We start from the raw sequence: 22,570 nt of genomic DNA on the forward strand, positions 1-22,570 counted from the left end.
ATTTGACAGCCATAACAAACTTCTTACACAAGTATTTCCTTAAAGTAATGTGATGCACATGCATAGCAGCTCCACAAAGCATTCACTGAATAAGCTCTTCAAGAAGTGGTAATATGGAGGATATTGGTGTGGTTTAGGTGCTTCTTCCATAGACAGCAAGTCCTAATAAGGTCACGGCACCTTATTTGACAAGGAAAAATAATGGAATTAAAATTGTTTAAAATTATTAATATATGTCAGACTGCATGACAGTAGTGTGCTCTGCCCCACCTACCACTAAACTAGAAGAGACATGGACAAAAATCCTACTTTCCTCTCAATAGCAAAGTAAACTTCTACCTGCAAAGGACAGAATCAGAAAAATGCATGGTCTGCAGTCCTGACAGCTTTAAGAAAAAAAAAGTAAAACTTCTACTGTATTCAACAGAAGCAGAATACAATACTCTGAAAAATGAACAATTCAGGAAACCTCAAGAGGAACTGGGAATGCTCAACAAATGGTAGTATTAACTGCTTCATCTTTTACTGTATAAAATGAGCCCAAGAACATGGCAATCATTTGGGCTTGAAAAAAGCTCAGTAGGATATCTAGACCCTACAGCTGATAGTTAGGTTTTTCAAACACTCTTCCACAATTACATTTGCTCTTTCATTTGAGGCCAAGGCTTCCTGCCAAGTTTAACGGTGCCCATCCTGCTTTCTCTCCAAGCAAGTGTTCTCTACAGTCCTCCTTGCCTGAGGTTATCAAACTTTTTCCTTATCTTACCTTCAATAAAACATTCTCTCTTAAATACAATCATTCTTCTACTTACTCAGCTCAAAGATATTGCTCTCATGCTGTACACAAGCCATTTGTGTGAAGGGAAAGGGGAAAGTACTCATAGATGGTTAAGAAAAAAAGATGGCAGCACTATATTGCCAAACCAATCGCTCTTCTAGGAGGGTCAGGGCTGCAGTGAAGCGAGTTGCTGCAGGACAAATCAGACATACTCAGAACATCAAGTAAAATGGATGACCTGAGATATCTGATATCTGCTGTGCTTCAGTAAAGAGATGTCTGTTTAAAATGTGATGTCAGAATTTCCATAAAGAAAATAAGTACTTTGTAAAATGTGGTGTTACACTTGCATAATCTGAAACGTGGCAATAAAAATGCATTCACTCAAACACAATTAATTCTGAACAAGAATTAACCTCTTTTAATGCAGAGATAGAGTGTGAAGAGCTACACAAACACTACAGTAGAAGCCCCAAGCCTGTCTATGCTCCAAAATGATCCCATAGCAATAGCAGGGAGAACATCAGCTGCATTTTCACTCCCAAGGTGGGTGAATTTTGCTGCACAACAGGAACGGGAGTGTGTATCTGTATGTTCCAACTGGTACACAGAGCAGAAATGAGATATAAAATGAAAAGCTGTTGACTGAGCCCTGCCCCAGGATGAGTGAGAAAATAAGAGCAAGCTGTGCTTCAAGCCTACACCTTTCTCCACTTTTGTCTAGTCTAGACTTCTGATATATTGTAATGCTGTCCTCTTTTTAACAAGAGCTCCATCTCAGCTGAACTTTGCTTCCCCCAGAAAGTACAGCTCATACACATCTTTTAATATTTGTTAAAGACACTGAAAGCTAGCATTCTCCTTGGAGGGAAAAAAAAAAAGTCAGCAGCTAAGTCAAAAAAGAAGGCATACAAAAAAAGCCTCCAAAATTCCTGAAGGATGCAACGCTTGTGGAAACATTTTCTCAGCAGTTTTCAGGCCCTATTGAATGTTTACGTTCCAGATCTGATAATTTCACACTTAGAAGTGAATTTATCCATTCTACACTTTTTACTATTTCTTGCTGTACAGCATTGCTGAGCAACTGGCCTGGAACCAGCTCCTGCTCAGTAAGAGACATAAGGAGAAACCCTCTTCTGGCAAATATCAAACTGATTCATCATTCAAGCACACCTCCTGGGCTGGAGGGAAAGTAGTAGGCTAATGGAAAGTAAAAAACATCATTTTGGGAGGTAGGGAAATGCTGAGCAGATTCCTTCTGCCACAGCATTTTGAGGGCAATAAGGTGAGCGAGCACTTTCCTAATGGAAGAACATAAGGCTGTATCCTGAAGTCTCTGAAGTCAGATTTGCTGATGAATTCAATGTCAGTAGGATCCAGATTATAATAAAAACTAACTGCCACGGAAATAGGGGAAGAACAGAAAGGAATTAAAGATCAGCTCCCAGCCAGGAACAGGGAGCAGACAGACCACAGCTCACTTGCACAGCATATGCAGGGGAAATATCAGCTGAAGATCTATATCTATGTTTTGTATGCTGAACTCTCACAAATAGCACTTTTGAACTTTTATAGAAATACTGTACAGGGAATTGTTAACCTCTTCAGAGTTCTGACATGTATTGTTACCTATTGGAATGACTTCTAGAACAAAAGTTTTATCCTTTTTTCCTTTTTCCAATGTTACTGAATAATAATAAGAGAAAATATCATTAAGTACAATGAGCACCAATCAATCCCAATCAGTTCCTAAGTACAATTAATTAAATTACTGTGTGCTGTACAAATGGATTTTTAAAAAATTAAATGTTTCATTTATTGATTTTTTAGACACATCAATATTCACTGCAAGGGATCCTTTTCCTAATAATGAAGTTAAGCAGGCAGAACATTAAGCAAGTTGCCAATTAGCTGATTAGGTGTCTGGCCCCTCTTCCTTAAGGACAGACACAAACTCTTACCTATGTCAGTGACCGTAGAATAAGCATATTGCAGTGGATCTGTACTTATAGAATTCTCCAGTGCCCACATATTTTTTGCTAGAAAAGGTTGGGAACAGATATCATCCCTGGAAAAGCCATCTGAAATTTAAAAGTAAAGTTTTCACTCCCTTTATCCATGGAACAGGGATGCAAGAGTCCTTTTGCTTGCATCCTGCCACATCATCCAATTCCAGTTACCACTCCCTAAAAGAACTTGTTCATCACTTTCTGTAAGAAGCAGTGTTTTCTGCTGGGAGTTTTACACACTGTTTCAATGCATCTAAAACACAAACACTCTGAAAGCCCTTGGCTTTTTTTTTTTTTTCCTAATACAGCAAGGGAACAATACCATCAAGCCCCTCAAATTCATACCAGCAACAAACCAAGATGTCCACAGATGGCACAAATCTTTATAGAAACTTATTCACCATGGCATTGTGTTACTACCACTGTTCAGGTTCTATGAGAGCACACAGTCAAATATGAAAGGAAAAGAAGGTGGGAGGAGTAATGTAATGCAAAGGACAGGAAGAAACTCTGTATTGAGTTTCTGTGGTATTCCAGGCTGATTCTATGGCCTGTTCATGTATATTTTAAAGTAATAGTTCTATTATTGGAACCTGGATTTCATTTTAAACCCACCTTGGGCAGCTGGATTATTAGGTTAGAGAATATCAAAGAACACTATTTGCCAGCCACTGCTCAGAAAGGTCAGACTTACAGGGAAACGTTTCAAGATCTTATCTGAAATAGATGATAAGGAGGAAACATTCAGCACAAAGAGGAAAAAATATGGAAAGAAGAAATGTTTGACAGCATCATATCATAATTTTTTCCAAAGAAGAGGAAGTCAGAAATATCAAAGCAACCAGATTTTTTAAGAGGTGGCATTAGATAGAAACGGAAGAAAAACAGATTCCCCTGGAAACACAAATGACAGAAACACGACAATGATGGATTATAAATAGAGCTTCATGATTGTGTAATTTTTACTTTTTGTATACCAAGGAATGATGAGCCTTAACAGTTCTTAAGTCATATAGTCCAAATTCCAATACTTCAGTGCATGGTGATTGAATGCCTTTGGTATGAACTGTGAAGTAGAGAAGTGGAATCAGTATAAGAAACTCAACAGAAAGAAAAAGGTAAAAAAAGAAAAAATGAAAAAAGTGAGAACTGCTTCATAAACACAAAACAAATACAGAACACGGAAAGGACAATTCTGACCTTGAAAAATCTATGCAAGCACTAGGAGTAAGTGCCAGTTTGCTTCAATCCTCAGCCACTTCTGACCTTCCCATGTTCATCAGTCACCACCTGAATGCACCTATTTGAAGAGCATGGAATTGGTTCCATTCATCTTCATTGAACACCACCAGCTCTGAGTCTGCAACACCAAAAGGCCCAACTGTATAGAGGCTTGAACGTACTTTCTTCTGCAAGTTGAATTTAAAGAAACAGAGAAAGTGAGACAAGAACCAGGAGTTTGTCTGAAAATCACCATCAATAAAATCTTTTATCCAGAATAGGTCTCAAAAGCTCTACGTGAGCACAGGAACCTCTCTGGAGACTTAAACAGTGACATTTTAAGGGACCCACGACGTTAACATTTTCAGCCATTTCTGCATGCTGATAGCTGTTCAAAGGGGAGGCTGGAGGTTCAGAGTAGTTACACTCTCTGCTGAAACTCCCTTGATCGGATGCAGGCAGCCAGCACCTCAAGCAAGGCTGCCATCTTCTGTCTCTATCTGCTCAAAGACAAGCAAGTTTTGTACAAAAACAAATGTGCAAGTGCTCATTTTAACTTAGTGCCCGAGTAGCCTCCACTGTTAAGCATCAGTCATACAAGGTCCAAACTAGAGACATGAAGTCCAGTGGTAGCACTGCTTTCATGCTTTAAAGCCCCATAAGATGTTTCCCTGCCACGTTAAGCAGAACAGAACTGGGAACAAGAGTTCCCTAAATCAGGAGAGAATAATTATGACAATTACAATGTATTTAAGCTTCTGCGCTGGCTGCTCTTGCTGCTGGCAATCTGAACAACAAAAGCTTATTTCTGAAGGCGACTTACTTCAGGGAACCAGCATTAGAATCAAAGGGCAAATAATTCTCTAATTTGAACTTCTAATATCTTCTAAATCATGCATACCAGGAATGCAACAGTTCAGTTGCTTACCATATATTCATCCTATTATAAACTAGGAACTAAGGTCTGAAAAAAGTAAAAAAACCCAAATGCAATTAAATAGAAATAAAATAAGTATGTTTGGATATTGCAATAACCACCCAGTTGAACACAACAGTGGTATGACTAAACACAGTGGATCTAAAGTGAAATAGATTCTCTTACTTTGAGAGTCCGCAGAACAAATCTGTTACTGCTAGTGAAAGGCCAGCTGATTGCAGCACAAAGGTTATGTTTCAATTAATGAATGTCTGAACCTTCTCCACGTACAAGCCTTGATAGAAACAGATCAAAAAATAAAATATTCCTTTTGTTATTAATGATTTTCCCCATCAGTAATATTCTAGTTTTGTACTGCAGTCATTATCTGAAACATCAATCACCCTTCGCTAGTTCTAATCAAGTTCTACTCTTGTTTCTGTTATTTTCTCTCCAAAGCGATTATGAACAAGTTGTTGGGACTGAATTCCCACTGGAGCATCAAAAAGTTAAGTCACCTTTTCTCAAGACAGATGATTTCTTTAGAAATGTCAGGCAGAAATGTTACAAATCAAGGAGCTTCCATTTTGAGTAACTGTGGTGTCATTAAGAAGCCCTCATGAAACCCACACTTGAAAACCTGCTCCCAGATCTGATATCTGGGATCTCGTCCATTTTAACAAGAACATCGTTAAAAGAGGCTTGCCCTCTTTAGATGACAACACACCAGTGCACCAAATGCTAGGCTATGCATATGTAAATAAGGCAAAACTAGAGAAGAAACTCAAATCGGACCTTTTAATGAATTCAGAGCTCTCTCTAAATAAATTTGCACAAGTATTGCTTTTGATTCTGTCTTTCTCTGTAAGAAGCCCTGTGCAACCTTGGGCTCGTACCAGATCTGAAGGCTGGCAGTCCTGCCTGCAGCTAAGAGGTTGGCACTTGATGATCCTTGGGGTCCTTTCCAACCCAACCCATTCTGTGGTTCCATGTAGGAGTGGCTTTTTTTCCTGTCATATTAGAGTAGCAAACCAAAAAGAACAGGAGATGATTAAGTGTGAAATCTTCTATTGATGGAAAGTACCTGCTGATGCACTTCCAGGTATAGTTCAGACAGGATAAGCCCAGGCAGAAGCATCAAATACCTGATTCCCATGCAAATCCAACTTCCACAGTAGATCAGTTTGAGTTCTCACTAAAGATAAAAATCAATTTACAGCAACACAACAAACCCAAACTCCTCCAGCAAATCATCATTCCAAAGCAAAGCACTATTCAGCCTGTATTAACCAGCCTGAGACATTTACCCTTGAAAAATATTTGATGTTTCCTTGACTTGGGTTGGGTGACCAGAGAAGTTTGCAAGTCACGTCAACTATACGTGACAATACATATTTCTTCCAACTCTGGCATGCCTTCGTGAATTTTGCTTGTTATATTTGACAGATGGCTATTAAGGCAAATTTCTGAAGGATATTGATGGGTAAAGAAAAATCCAGATAGAACAGAACTGTCACAATAAATTCTAAACAAGCAAAGAGGAAAGGGTGATTACACCGAGGGACTGGAGGAGCAACACAAACTGGGGAGGGAGAAGAGTAGCAATAGCATTACTAGTGCCAGCATCAAAACCAAACCACAAGATTTTCCTACTAATAGCCTTCTGGCTTTGCCCATAGAGGGGATGGCATTTGACATTTTTTCCTTGTAATAAGTGATTTGTTTTTACAAAGCTGTGAGGAAATTGAACTTGTCAGCACGTTAAGTGCATTTGTCTCCAGGAATATAATAAACTACACACATGGAATTGATAGGTTGGGAAACTGAAATTATTCATGACTTCAAATCTAATTTTTCATTAATTTTTTTTTAATCCACTCAGACGCTCAAGTTTTACCAGTTAACTACGCACAATAATTTAATCTTAAATGAAATCAAGAGCATAACTAGGAATTGAAAACAAACATTACCAAGGCAGGTAGAGTGGTAGAATAAATATTAAAATTCAGTGCATTCCAGTTTTTCCACTGACAATACCTAATTTGATATTCACAGCTGAAAACTGACCAGATTTTAGTATAAATGTAATATTTGGGTGTTTGTGTGTATATACACAACATACATAACTGACATTTAAAGATTGGTGGCCAGACTCCTGCAAGTTACGCTTAGCACTTAGAATATATATTGTAGACTGTGTATTAATTTAAAAATAGCTGCGTGGAGCAGCACGGGGTTAGTTGCTTTGGGGCTTTGTTTCTTCTCCTCTAGGCTTAGCACATAGCACTTACCTTGAAAACACAACAATGGGAGGAAAAAAAGTAGATTTATGAGCTGTTGAACAACTTAGATTTCTGTTGTGACCTTAACTGACAATGAGTAAATTACCCTGTGGTTTACAAGCAGCAATTATATTGTTTCTCAGAATGAACTAAAAGGCACAGAGGAGAAAACTTTAAGATATTATGAAATTGACATTTTTCCACAGTAGTTTAATGGTTTATACAGAAACCTTTAATCCATTTTGGCAGTATATATCACATCTTTAGCTGGAAAAGACTTCCAAGTTGCTGGAACAACTTGCTCTCCTTAACAAATACATATGTTGATATAAATATATATAAATTATATATATATATTTTTTTTTTTTACATGCTGCTTTGCAGTCTATTTACCTACATGATAAACTGCGGAAGACTTTTCTTTTGCTCAGTTATGGTGGCTTAACTAGATTTATGAAAGAAATACAACCATTTGAATAACGAGATACACGTACCACTCATACACCATATCAACATAACGCGTCCTTTAAGGTAACAGGTCATACTCCAACAAAGCAATCTTAAAGACATTCCAATTGTCAATTCAGCACTGAGGCTAAATGGAGCTCTACCCAAGAGGTGAAGCTGCAACAAGTTTACCCCCCAGCACATTCCTATTGCTCCAAGTTAAAAGGTTCCTCATCATCCCCCATTTACTCACCAGTGCTGCCCCTACAAACAGATGTCATGCACAATATAAAGCTCATCAGGAAGGACGTTTTTCTATGGCAGTAACATTTCCTTTCGTAAGTGTCTCACCACCTTATTATGCACTGCATTGTCCTCTCCTCTCTTGCTCCCTTGGGGAGCAATTTTCCTTGAAATCTGTGCTATAAGTTGTCAACAAAATACAAGTAGAATTGATATACAAAGGTGACATTACTTGAACTTTTCCTCTGCTGTAGCAAATAAGGATCAGACTGCAGCCTACATGCTTGCCTACAAATGTGCTCATTCAGTCGCTGATAACCTCACTATTTCACATGAATCTTATTACCCAGGAAATTATGTATTTCATGATCCCATCAGCTGTTACTATCTAATAAAAATCTCACATTTCTTTTCTGTTCACTCTCTCATTTAGGAGGAATCATCCTTAAAATTTCCTATGGTAAATTGCTTTGTCTTTTTTTCCACACCTGTACTAGGGCCCAGATGTGTAAATACATGCAGGAGGAACTACCATCAGTGAAAGTAACCCCAACCCTTGGCAAAATCTTGCCAGGTTAAATTTTCAAAATCCTGAAACTATTTCCAGTTTGCAAACACACCAGTGGAAGCCATCTTACAGAGAGCCCACAAGTTTGTGAAAGTTAGATTAATTACAGCCCAGAGTGCTGCAACACACTGAAAACCCTCAGGTCTCCAGCATAATATGATTCACATCACTGTTCAAACGATTGCTATTGCTTGAAACAAATGAAAAACTTCTTCAAATGCAGGTGTTAATTCATACTCTGCTATAGGTTTGTACACAGACAAGGCTACCCCCAAAAGGGACAGCGAGAAGCACAAGAGCACAGCTTCTGCAGCAGGACTGTTGATAATAGCCCTAGGAAACAGAGCTGGGATCAATTTGCACAGAATTTAGGAAGAAAGTAATTATATTCCTTTATAAAATATGTATCTAAAATTATAATCAGTTTCAGGGAAATTCATCCAGACCCAAACCTACTGTTCAAACAGGTACAGCATGCCCACAGAGAGAATCAGGTCCTCTGGGGAGCATTCTTTGAATGAGTGTGCTGGAGAAGCACCTGAGTTTGTTAGCAGCAAAGCACTGGAGAATAAATCCAGGGAGAGAAAGCAGTTTAAACAATGACCAAAATACTTCCTGCTGCTATCCTACCCCACCTTCCTGTTTTCCTACAGCCCAACAGAGCACTGTTGAGAGCCTCCTTGCATTTCTTTTTGACAGTCTGGAAGTTTTGCTGCTTCCTACAGACTTTAAAAATGAACTGCTTCATTGAAAGCCACAATCTGCCCAATGCACTCAGTGTGCTCACCTCTGCTTCAGCATTGTTAGAACTCACCAGCAAGTCAAGTCACAGAGAAGACAGCTCCAGGGTGGAAATGCAGCCCCATACCACTCAAACCCATCTGGCAGGTATCTCCAAAATGCACTTACACCAGCAGGAACAAAGTGCAGAGAAACACAATTAGGGATTTATGTCTCTCAGACAATTACAAGTGCAGTCTTCAGAGGAACCGTTGTAACCACATGGATGTGCTTTACCTTAGATTCTCACTCAAACTAATGGTTTCTAAATTACTCGAGTGGAAAATCAAAAGTGCAATGCTGTGCTTGAGAAATCATTTGCATTTCATTGCGTATGCTTTTCAGTTTCCATTAAACTCCACATTATACAGAGATTTTTAATTCATAAAATATGGTAATTATATGAAACCATTTGATTGGGCAGATGATACGTTCTGAAGAAAAGATATTTCTGGATATGAGATACTTCTGGCTATCTGCCTTGCTCAGGAGGAACTCTATATCTCCTATATATATAGGATGTATCTATATCTCCTAACTATGCTCATAGTTTTGGGAAAACTGGTTTTAATGAAAACTATAATCTACCTGAAAATGAAACTGTGTTTCAGTTTTCCCCCAAGACAATTCCAAGAGCAAACCTCTGTGATTCATGTCAAAGAATTTCAGAACATTCAGCAGATGCACATAATGCACTGGTGGGCTAATTCTGAAGTTGCAAAGGTGTTTAAGCTCTATTTCTAGATTGAAGCACTCAATCTTTTGCATAAGAAAAATGAAGACTGTGGTGAGATTAGGAAGTAAACTGCAGAAAAAGTTTTCAATTTTGCTTTAGGAAGGTTTAAGAGTCGCCAAAGAGATGGTGGAATCAACTTCGCCAAAGTCTTAGTAAAAGGCTTACAGACATTCACACCTACTGCTGGAATTGCCAAAAGGCTGATGATCCTGCCTGCAGAATAACCAAGATTTCTTGTACTTTCAGCCCTGTTGCAGATGGTTTGTTATTTCACAGCAAATAAACCTCTCTCACTGACTTGTGGGAGAGCTGGCAATACTCAGTTTCACTAGCACTATACACTGATTTCACTATGAGAAAAGCAACAAGTGCAAAACATGCAGCAGTTACCCTTCCAAACTGCAGAATACAGTGTGCATTTTTTATCGTTTTTGCTTCCTCTGCGTAAGCAGAATAAATCTGTCAAACAACACTTTAATTATTTTTATTCTAATTGGCATTTTGATGACATCCTAAAAAACATTACCAGAATCGATCATTTTCAGCTTTATTCTCAAGTGCTAAATTGACATTTGTAAATATCTCCCTCAGATGGGATTTGCAAGAGGAAAAAGGATTGGTTGGCCCATACTGGTCACTACAGGTACATAAAGAATTCAATCCTTGAAGGGTCACTGTGGAATCATTACTGATATTGAACTACTCAGAATTGCTCAGTGATGTGAATGAGTCCATAGTGAGCTCAGGGGCTCAGATCTGCATTACTTCATAAGCTAGAGACCACACAGAAATCAAACCTAGATGTCTATCTGATCCTATGGGAATTTACTGCTAGACTACAATGGAGACACTGCAGTCATTCTTCATTCATCCTATAGATTACTCAACACAAGCTTCTGATGTTCTGAAGTCTAAGGCATTCTTTACAGTAGGAAGTTTTGTGTTTTTAGCGAGCAAGTTTTGAAGTGTTTCATATTTCATTCTGATCAGCACAGCTCCACAGATATGAACAACCCGCCAGGGGTGGCTCAGGCACTTTCATTGATGGGCGCCAGGAAATTTCTTTCATAAATAACCTTAGAAAGTAATGACACCAGAATCATCGGTGTTTACATGAGAAGTAATTGAATATCAATCTAAACATACTGGCAGCCTCTCGGCAGCTCCAGTTTTGCTTTAACTTATTGAATTAATCGAGTCTTGACACAGTGACATGTTATTACAAAAGCTGATGAAGGAACAGGAAATCACAAAGTTAAGAAGAAAAAAGATCTTTTTCCACTTTGTTGTGCACAAAACTTTTCCAGTAGAGGAGAATAAGGCCATAATGAAAAAGACTGCCATAGCTCAAATCCATGTATCTACTGCTTCATCTGGCAGCAGCCAATACCAACCAGTGGTAAAACAAAACAAGCCAACAGACAAACAAAACCCCACACTTTCAGATTATTCTCTGCATTCTCTTATTCTTTCTTTAGAAAAAAGGCTAAAGTGACTATTTTGCATTAATTCCCATGTATTTTTCAAAGGAAAATTGGCAAGGCAGCAAATTCCTCAGTGTGCAAGCTTGTAGGTGACTGCAGCCTCATTGGCTATGAGCGAAGCTCTGTAGGATGCAACACTGTTTTCTGAAGAAGAGTTAAAAGATGCCATCCCTTTTGATTCCAAGTGGCAATTACCATGACTCCTTGATGTACTTCAGCCACAGAACGCCTTGTTTCAAAAATTCACTCCCATCCATTCAAAAGCCTGCACTAAACTCCTGCTTTGTGACCAAAACACTGGTACAGGCCCCAAAGCAAAGTGTTGGTAAGTCCTCATGTTTGTGCAAACATTCATGTTATCCCTAATAGCCAAAAACGAGGTTTTCTCTGCTAAAATATTGTCAACTCTGCCCCCTCCCAATGATTTCCTAACATGATGAAGCAAGAGTGGAGCTGGGACAAGAATTACTGTCTGCAGACCTATAGCCTCCTGCTCCAGCAGGAGCATCACATGATTGTGAATAACTGCAGGCAAGGAGAGGCATTTGGAAGCTCAGTGATATACTCAATCACACAAATGTGTATTTATTGCACGCTAGGACCAGTCCTTATTATAAATGGGTGACTTCGTAGCACAAATAGGATGCTATATAATCAAGTAAAGATATTCATTCCATTCTCCCAGCAGCTCATAGATTCATAACAAAACACAGAAGTCAGCATCTTGAGCTGCTAATGGCTAAAGGAAAAACAAAATATTGAAAAAAAATATTCTACTTCAGAGAATTTGTTAAAAACTCCACAGGTGATCCACCAGCTACTCTTTCCCTACCCCACATCCCCTCTGCCTTACAAAGGCAGATGAACACAGCCATCTGCTAACACAATGCCGGCAGCTCATACAGCAGGAGGGAAACTGTGTCAAGGGATCTTCCTTCTCTGGATGACCTTCATGAGATGCTGCATAGGACAGAGCAAAATGCTTGCACTTCCCAGCAGCTCCAGCCTAGCGCTGCACTTGCTGTTTTCTGATGCATCACATCTAGAAGTGCTGGGGGGAGCAGCAGGTTCCAATTTCTTCTTAGAGAAGATTTTTAGGAGCATCTCCTGTGGCAAAGTACCACAGATGCTCTCAAAGAAAAAAAATGCAGAACGCTTTAAATCTCACAGTATATTCCCCTGCTGCAGTGGAGAACATACATAACTCCATCACTAACTTTGAGAGAAGATATCATTTTACTTGACATAATTTGTTTTTAAGAAATGAACAGAATGAACAGATGTCAAATTTACCCTGATGGGAAATGAAGCCTGCTTTTCATCCACACTGCAAATCCACACGCCCTACAACAAGAGCTGACAAACCCCTCCTGAAGCACATGCTAAGCTGTGCACTCTTTTCTTATACCCATCATTATGAGCTAACATAGAATATAACAGAACTTCAATCAGGTATTTAGCGAGCTGGGATTTGCATTTTTATAAAATAATATTTGTCCACACAGCCATTACAGGAACAGGAATTACAGTTGTAGGCAAGCTCCTCATCTCCTTAGGCAGCAGGAACCTCTCAGTCCCACAGAAGTGATGACAACAGTACATCTCAACACAGGCCCAAACTCTGCTTCCTCCCTCCCACCCTGAGCAGGAGAAGCAAGCAATGCTGCCCCAATTTCCCTGGCTGCTGCTCCATGCAGGCCAAGGGCCACGGGACACCTGCTACAGAGCTGGGTTACCTTTGGGCTCCTTGACACCCATAGCAACATTGCTCTCTTCTGGAGGCACACCACAGGTTCACTTTCATGTTAATAGTTACAGCGCTGCATTTGCTGCAAGGCATGAAACTGCTTCAGTATAGAGTCCTGCAGAGACAGAAAAGCAAGGAAGCATTCTCATCCAGAGCATCCCTCTGGACATGTAACGTGTATGTCTGCAACTGCAAAAATCGGATCCAGTGACCCAGAGAGCATTTCCATTTTGTATTCTCATGTTAAGTACCTTCATCTTAAATCCTGCGTTATCTTCATTTAAAATACAACTACAAAATCTATTACTGAAGAATCAAATCTCAGCCAAACCTCCTGAATTCAACTTACTACACAACAAGATAGTTAAAAATTGTTAATGGGGTTTCATAATTGAAACCTACAGCTCTTCCAGCTATACACCACTTGAAGATCTGCATTGCATCAACTTTAAGACAAACAATATCAGAGGATGGCTGAGATATTGTAAGACTGGGACAAAAGCTTTAGATGATAAAAGGCAAAGCACGGTGCACGGCAGGTGTTTCAGGAACACGTTCTCATCCCCAGCTTATACACAAACAGTCAGGGCAATGCTATTTAAAGCCACAGCACAGACCAACAGCACAGACAATATGCCCAACAGCAACTCCTCAAAGAAGAAATGGCTTTTTCTGCAGCAACAGCAAAGCCAGCTCTCTCGGGCAATCAGAAATATTTTTATTGCTCAAAATATGAACAATGACAACTATTCAACTGGAAAAGCACACTTTCCTTTTGATGGGATATTAAATATAACACTGCCACAGTCTAATACCTCTTCTCAGTTTGCATTACCCTACAGACACCACTTAGTTACATACATTTTGTTTTATTATTCCTACCATGCAGTATTAATCTATTCTTGGGCAGTAATTAATTACCATTACATATTTTCACAGCTCCATGGTCTCCTCAAGGGAAAGACTCTGCTACATATTTAAGAAGTAGATGAATGTGTACTTATGTAGATGGACCCTTTGGAATAATTTACATTTTGTTAAGATGATTTCTTAGTCCAAATGGCTTTTCTCCAGCACAAGAGTAGCAACAACCACAAAGCGAAGCATATTGATAGTGAGAAATAAAGATGAAGTAACACTGCATCTTTTGGGTGCTCAAGGAACAGTCCCATCTTCAGTTAATGATGGTATTCAGTGACAAAATAAGGAATGAAGCAGATCCACATTTTAATCTATTTTCCAAAAGGTAGAACCAATTGTTAGTTGGCACGCTTTGAGGAGTGCCACCCCAGAGCATCGTCAGAGCGGATGGAACTGTAGAGAAGAGATCTTCCTTTACTCTTTCATTGCTGTAATCCTGCAGATATAGTTATTTCATACTTCTAGCCTGATTCAGAGCAGACAGAAATTAGTGTAAGTCTTTCCTCTGACTTCACATTAGGCAGCTAAATACTGACTCTACACAGTACCTGTGTAAGGAGGATACCTAACATAGTTTGAGGATGCATAACTCCCATTCATGTCAAAGTATAGGACTTCTAGTAAGATCAACATCTCCTGACTATATGGCTAATCACTGCGTTCCCACTTCAGAAGAAAGGAGAATAAACATTTTTTCACTGAATGAACTCAGATATGACAGCTGAAGTGATAGAAGTTAATGGAGAAAGCAGCATTTCAACTGTGAGGAACGATAATTAACTATTGAGGTCACTGAAGCAACAAGAACAATAGCTAGGGACTTGCTTCTCACCTACAGGGAGGCCAGCTGACCTTTTATTTTATCCTTACTTGCATAGGCTGTTTCATAGTGTTCTAAAATGAATTCTGATCCCTTTGGCCACCAAACCCAAGAAGGTGCAGCATGACACTCAATTTCCCTATGAAGATTTAGCAAGTATTTTGCGTTCTAGGAACCTGTATCATTCACCAACAATGAACATGCAGACAATGTTCATCCCTCCAGGTACAGACCATGGCTGTTTCACTCCCAGTGAACCCCTTGAATCTATTGCTGAGCACTCAGCTTCAGCCTTCACCTCTGAGATGCAGCTGTGAAAGCTTCATTACTTTTGCACCTCGGAGCCATCAATTAACAAATACTGGAAGAGTGAATATTATTTTTCACCTTTAAATTTTTAAATGAAAGTCAGTTCTGCATTCAAAACAGGGCAGTTTGGCTGCACCATCAATTCTCCGCCGTCTTTGTAGCAGCAAGGCATGGCAGCACACTGAAACACAGTGATAATCTAAATGTTAACAAGTTGCCATGAAAGAACGATGGCCCTTTTCAAAGTATGAGCAACTCCTGACATGAGATCAGAGGAGAGAAAAGGTTGTACTTTACTCCTTTCAGGGTTTCACTGTCAATCCCTCTTCAACCCCCCACAGTTCACATATGTCAGTGTGTAACCACCAGCCTGTGCAATAATTAACACAAGCAGCCAAAGCTGAAAGGGTACATTAAGCACATAGAAGTGCACATGTATGTGCTTCTGACTAAGGTAGCTGCGTTCAGGAAAGCATTGTACTATTTTTCAATTAGTCACATCATTCTGCCTTTGGTCTGCCCAATTCTCCTCTAGAAAACTGAAAAATGATTAAAATGAAAAACTGTGCCTGCATATCAAAGCCTGTACAATAGGCCACCTCATTAAGCAACTTTCAGCCTGAGAGGCCAAGACAGCCACAGGTGCAGCAAATACAGTGCTTCAGTTTCATTATAAGAGTTACTTCTGTCAAAGCGTAATTTTGGTCATCTTTTCAACTAACACTTCCTTGAACCATCAAGAACGATTAATCTTAAATTTGCAACCAATCAAGTTCCCTAGTTGTCACTACACTGAGAGCTCAGCTGTCTCCAACTTCAATTCAGAAGAGCAGCACGAACCCTGTTTGTGCTGTTAAAGACAGCCTGCCACTGGTATTTTTGCCTTAACCTTGTTTTATAGGAGTATTTTACACTCCCAACATTCACAAAGGGTATTAGAAAATTAGAACGTTTGTTCCAAAAGCTCTGAGAGAGCCACGAGCATCTGATCTAAGCAATGAAGAGAGCAGCCATCCTCTTGGCTTACTATTTCATGTATACAAATGTCCCTGGCCACTTTAACACAGCTGATACGATTATCTGGGGCCAAATCACCACTAAACTGCCAATGTATTACTGGAAGGAGCTGACGGGGATGGAAATGAAAGCTGTACTTTAGCAACCACTAGCCAAAGTGGTTTTGGTGCAGGTTACTTTGAGTATTGCTTTCCCCACATCCTCCTCTTGAAGACCACATGCTTTAACCAATCAGGCTAACGATACCCTGATGATGTTATACTATCCTTAAAAACAGAGGGTTTTCTGGGAAACCTGAAAACTAGGAAGGCAGAAACAGCAAATAAAGCAGTTCCCTAAAGACAAACACTGATTTCTTCTGAAAGCAAAAGCTGCAGGAGCTAGAGCTGAATGGCTACAGGAAAAATAAACGACGAAAGTCAGAGCCTGAATATTCCCAGCAGAACACTCGTTCAGATGAATGGTTGCTATAGCACCAACTCCCTTTATGTGAATTCACTCCTAAAGATCCAAAACAGCTTCTTTTTTGAGTTAAAAAAAAAAAAAAAAGCAGGGAGATACATTTTATATCAGTAACACCACTGGAGACAGTCTCCAATCACACAACAATAGCCGCCCATCTCTGAGAGCTTTGTTTCCAGGCGTGCACCGACCCTAGCAGCTGGCTCTGCTTCACCCCCCGAACTCACTCATGTCTCATCCTTTGACCACAGCAGTAAAGAAATCCAATCCATCAGAGGTGATTTCCACCTGTGGTAGCAGTGTGGTTAATGCTGTTGGCACAGCTGCAGCAAGAAGCAAACAGTATGAGGCAGATGAGCTGAAAAGTGAGCTGAAAAGCAGCTCTCCCCTGAGCTCCTATGGGAGGACTACTCCCTTCCAGATAGAGTCTCTATTCATAATGGGTAATCAGACCGCTGAGCCATTAGGCCTGGGCAGGGGTTACATTCTCAGGGAAGGAGGAATCTCATAATAAGCAAGGATTGCAACGTGGGAGAGCAAGTTCTACACGCTTTCAAATTCAATCTGGTTAACTAGAAACAAAAAAATTAGAAGTCAGCAGGCAACACAGTACTTCACACTCATATATTGAAAAAAAAGTCTCCTTTCCCCACACAGGGAAAGGTGACAGCTGATAACTAGCTCTAAACTACCCAAAAAAGCAGCGATAAGCACAACCAAGTTAAAGAAAGAAAGATTTGCTTACCTGCCCCAAGGCTCAGGGCTCACAGAATGCTCCCAAAGGAAGGATCTCCAGGTAGAGAGCCTACCCCTATGGCAGCCAGCCCTAAAATGAGGCTTAGGGAGGGGTGGAATCTGGTTCCACCTCTTCCAGTCCCATAGGTGAATTGCTTTCACCTGTGCTCCAGGGCTGGCTGTGTCCTTTCACCAGATGCTCAATCACTGACTCAGGCCACGACTGAGTGATTCCCATACACCTAGTTGTGTGCTAAGTCTCCTCCTGTTAGCTAGAGCAAGCGATTCTCTATCAAGGCAGGATCAAAGTGAGAGGGTATTGAGTTGGTATGCTGAACTTTGAGGTCTGAAGCTGACAAATTGGCTTTGAGTGAAGCACTCTGGCCAAAGCATAACAGCCTTACTGCTGCACTAAGTTGTGTCATGGATCCAGCTGTCCCCTGCTGTTTCCCAACACTGGCTGACGATAAGATACAAGTCTTTCTCTGATCAGTTCTCTCTCGTGTATGAGGAATTAGCTTGAAACATTAACATTTAATTAAGTTAAAAACCAAAAGCTTAATGAAATGACTGTGTGGTATCACTGTCTTTAAGGACCTAATTGAATCGCAAATTGAGTCATTTTCTCTTGGTTACTGCAAGAGTACTTAATAAAAAGGGCAAATACATTTGACTTTGTGGTGAAACGGTAATCACCTGCCCTTTCTGTACGACACACCGTGTTTAGAAGGGAACGGAGGCTGCATTTCAGTGGTAGTGATGACTTCACCTTAGAACTTGTTGAGAATCACTGCACTGCATCAGGCTTCAACACCCAGGTACATTGCTGCCCAAATTTCCTGTATCTGTGCTGTTACGAAATTAAGGAGCATTGTTTTCACTTCATTGGGCTGATGCACACAACAGTTCACGAAGTTGAGTACAGATAGCAATAGAAATTATTGAAAGTTGGGTGAGTCCAGGTCTCCCCTGCTGCACTCTGCAACCTTCTAGCTCTGATTTCTCCAAAACCAGATGAAATTCACAAGAATTCTTCACCATTATTCATCTTTTTAACATTTCTGAGGCAAAGATAGCAATAAATGAAACAAAAGCTTTCAGTTACTTCCTTTCTTGCCAGTTTCAAATACATTCTTTTTTATGTCAATCTGTACTATCTTGAACAGATCCGATAAGCTTTCCATTAATAATTTACATAGCTTTATCTGAACATCAGATTTGTTCTTTCAGACCACACTGATGTCCAACATGACTGTGACACCTCCTCCCATCCATGCTGAACTCAAAAAGACAGAAGCCCTTACTTGATAAAAGAAACCTTAAGAGATACAAAGTAAAATGCAGTGCTATAGGAACCACATAAGAAATTCCAGTGAGGAGCCATAGGATCCCACAGAAATACTTCCTCCCTCCCTCTCAGATTTCTCAGCAGGGACAGACAGATCAGCCAACAAGCAGCCACTGCTTGCAGGCAGTTTTGTTTAGGCACTCAAACAGTTCTGTCCAATATAATCCCAGAGGATGGCACAGTCTGCCACATGCTACATTCCACCACTGATTTCCCTCAGATTTGCCTGAAACCCTCAGCCTGATTTTTCTCTTACTCCCAAACCTACCTGGGACCTTGCAGCACAGAAAGAGATAAGAGTTAGTCTTCACTTTCAGGAAATAAAGCAAAAACTGTTTCAGGATTACTTTACTTGAAGGTTGTGGATTGGTGGTGTAGTTAATTTTGGTCTCTGTGTGGTTTCTACCTGATCACTTTTAAGACTATTGATTGAGGCATCTGAGCCTGGGAAAACATTTTGTTGCATGACTTCCAAATATTAAACTGTAGCTTGAAAAATTCCACTATAGCTATGAATCCCCATCGAGACCCATTATGCTGGCAACCAGATGCCTCAGAAGGGTCAGCAGTATCCCAAAATTCACTGTTCTGTTTTGAAAGAGACAAAATTCTGTTGTTCTTCATTATTCAGTGTATAACAGTGAGGCATTTCAAGTACTTAAAAAATGTTCTTTTAATGTGTATGCTTAAACAGTCCAAAGGAATGGGAAATACTTCTGAGATACTGATAGAGCTTGGTGAAGAAACTTAATTTTTTGTGTTCTCTGCTACTGAATAATAAGAAGCATCAATATTTACCAAAAAGCCAAAGTACATAGCGTGCTTCTTGGACTGCAATGCATTTATCTGAAGCTGATAGCAGCTCTGTATGGCAGCTGTCCACAGTGATCCCTGAGAACCCAGTAGCAGAACGCTTATTTCTGAGTAACACTGAGTTCTAATGTGAGAACTCAAAGTGAGTTTCCTGGAGAGACATTTGGCAGTTAGGAGACGAGCATGGTGCACTTAAGTGTCTTCATAGGTGGGTTCTGGGACCAAAAAATTATTCTCTTCCACACTGGTGATGGAAGTGCTCCTTATCTTAAGTCAGTACCTCTCACAGCTAACAGTACCACAATCTGTATGAAGGCCAAGTAGGATGCAATGGGTTGCATGATTTGCCTCTGATGTTTGTTCTTCCTCTGCCTGTGCTCCAGTCCTGTAAAAGGACCCTGGAGTACAGGCAGAGAGGGTAGAGGAGTTTGAGGAAAAACGCAGGCAAGATTACTTTAAGCCCACAGCAAAGATAAATCCTAAGGACAAACCCAAACAGCTAAAATGACATTTCCTTCACTACCTCTTCTATATGTCAAATATAGAAGTCCTATATGTCAAATACGCAAAGAAGTCCTTTCACACTATTCAGCAACATTGTTAATGAGGTTAGAAATCACGAGCAGACCAAGATAACTTCTGAAATGCGGTAAAAATTTACATCTATCAAGATCTTTGCTTTTGTTTGGGGGTCGTTTGTTGCTGGGTTATTTAGGGTTGGGGAAGAGCTGATGACAGGTGAACGGCATGAACGGTGCACCTGGGAAAAACCAGTTGTAGCTATAGGGGGAAAATACTGAAAAGGAAACACAGAGGACACTTTGAACTGCAGCAGACAGCTCTGAAAACAAAACCCTCAGAACAGGTGAATTAATAAATCAGATTGCAGATTTTGCGCAGCCACAACAAACTGCAGAGTTTATTGCTTCAGTTCCAGACTCCAGTCTGCAGAAAACAAATATATGGGGCTGGGGGCATTTACAGACAGTGAACACCCAGAATGAAGAACATCCCCCAGGGTATTTGGGAATCATCTCACTGACAGAACTGAAATCAGATAACAAGCTCAAGAAGGAAATACAGCTTGCTGAGACTCCAGCTGGCAGATAAGCAGCAATGGCAGCTTTCCACCCATAGATGCGAAGTTTCCCAGGGAGTGGATTTCAGCCACTTTACCCTGCCAGGTCACTGGAGCTGAGTCTGTACAGTGCAACAGGAGAAGTCCCCACCTGCTGCTAGAGAGTCACTGCGAGAGCCATGCTGGTCCTTTGCTCCTACCACTGTCATTGTGAAGGTGTGCCGGTCGTTCAGCTGGCGTTATAACCTTCCTGGGCACGTTTGTTATCAGAATAAAGGAGGCATTTGATATTATTTTGTATTTGGCACTTTCATTACTCCAGGGATTCAATCTCTGCTGCCCAAAGGCAGACATTTCAGTGCATGGAGAGTCACCTGGAGCCACTGCCTGCACACACAGCACCACGCTCCTGCCACGTGCACACTGTGTGCCCCAGAGCTGTGCCTTTCCACTGCTGGGCTCTGCACTGAACAGCCCTTCTGATGGCATCACTCTGGGTAATTCATACCACTAAGTCCTATAGGAGATACAGAAGCAAAGCCACAAACACCACCTTACCTGACCCCAGCACGATTACGCTATGAGATTTAAGTATTCTTGCTAGGCTTTGGCACCAAATTAATTAGCCTACTAACTTTGAGTGCAGCATGAAAAGAATGATGTAACGTGCATCCTTCAAGGATTCAAGGAATGGAAAGCACACAAACGTAACAACCTCCCTCATACTTAATAGCAAATAAGCATGAACGTTATCTGTAATAAATCCAAGAAAAATCTTCATGAATTCACAGCCCAGAAGTCTCTCCACTCAGCCCACTCCCACAAGGAAACTGACTGGTTACCACAAACCCAAAGTCTGCAGATTCCAGGGAAGAAAAACCAAAATCACACCTGTGGGAATGACAGAGATCATGTTAATGAATGGGGCTCTTATTTGGCTCTGCTCCTGCCGCAGTCCTTTGGGTCAGATGTGGATTTTGGTGCATAATGGCAGAGTCAGCGCCTTCCTCTGTGCTCTGAGGTGAAGCAGTAAATGTAACCATCTGCTGTGCTTTGTTGGAGCCGGGAGGAAAAGGAACAGGAAGAATATCTGGGCCATCAATTGTGCACCTTACATAGCAACCAAAATGGGAATTTAGTTTTGAAGCATTTGTTCTGCAACCAATAGATATAAATACTGGGCATACATAATTTGAAAGGTGTCAGTACCACATAGTGAGGCACTGCATCATTCGCTCCCTATGTGAGGTCATCCTGCAGATGCTCATAACGCACAGGACAGCTGTGTGTGTGCCATGCTGCAGCCATCAGCCCATTGCCCAGCTCCCCTGCCACCCCCAGCAGTGCCACCAGCAAGAGCAGCTCTTGCTATTGGCTTTCCATTTTATATTCCAAAATTCAGTGCCCCACTTTTTAACAGTCGCTTCGCATTGGTTGGAAATCATCTGCTTTTATTTTTCTGTTCCAGCGGAGTTGTTGGGGTTTTTTCTTTCTACTTTATTTTTCATTTCCTGCTTACAGCCAGAACCATAACATCTATTTACACAGATACGCCCTGCTACCAAGAATAAGTGAAGCAGCTGATGATTGTAGGTACTCAGCAATTTCCTGATTCAGAAAGCACAATATCTCAGCACTCCTTCTGCTCGGATCTCACAGTTTCATTGCAGAGCAAAGGGAGGAGTATTTGATCTAAGGCAGCCCACGTTTTATTAAATTATTGGCAATCTGCAGATTTCCATGGGGTAGTGATGGCTTTCATGGCTCATCATTCCCCTTGGCTGAACTGCCTCATTCCACATCTGACCACGCACAAAAACAAACTGCAATGACAGTTAGTTACTGGTCATACTGGT

The 22,570-nt window shown here is 40.5% G+C and overlaps 1 long non-coding RNA gene across 1 annotated transcript in view; it reads right to left on the bottom strand.

Moving 5' to 3' along the window:
- LOC109370806 (uncharacterized) overlaps positions 1–17,774 on the bottom strand; it is a 119,812-nt gene extending 102,038 nt beyond the window's left edge. The window contains exon 1 of the long non-coding RNA XR_014887756.1: positions 17,486–17,774. This is a non-coding gene — a long non-coding RNA (uncharacterized LOC109370806). The remainder of the gene's footprint in view (positions 1–17,485) is intronic.
- Positions 17,775–22,570: the final 4,796 nt, after the last annotated feature.

The sequence above is a fragment of the Meleagris gallopavo genome, chromosome 22, assembly GCF_905368555.1.
Source record: "Meleagris gallopavo chromosome 22, MGAL_WU_HG_1.1, whole genome shotgun sequence".
Classification (NCBI taxonomy): Eukaryota; Metazoa; Chordata; class Aves; order Galliformes; family Phasianidae; genus Meleagris; species Meleagris gallopavo.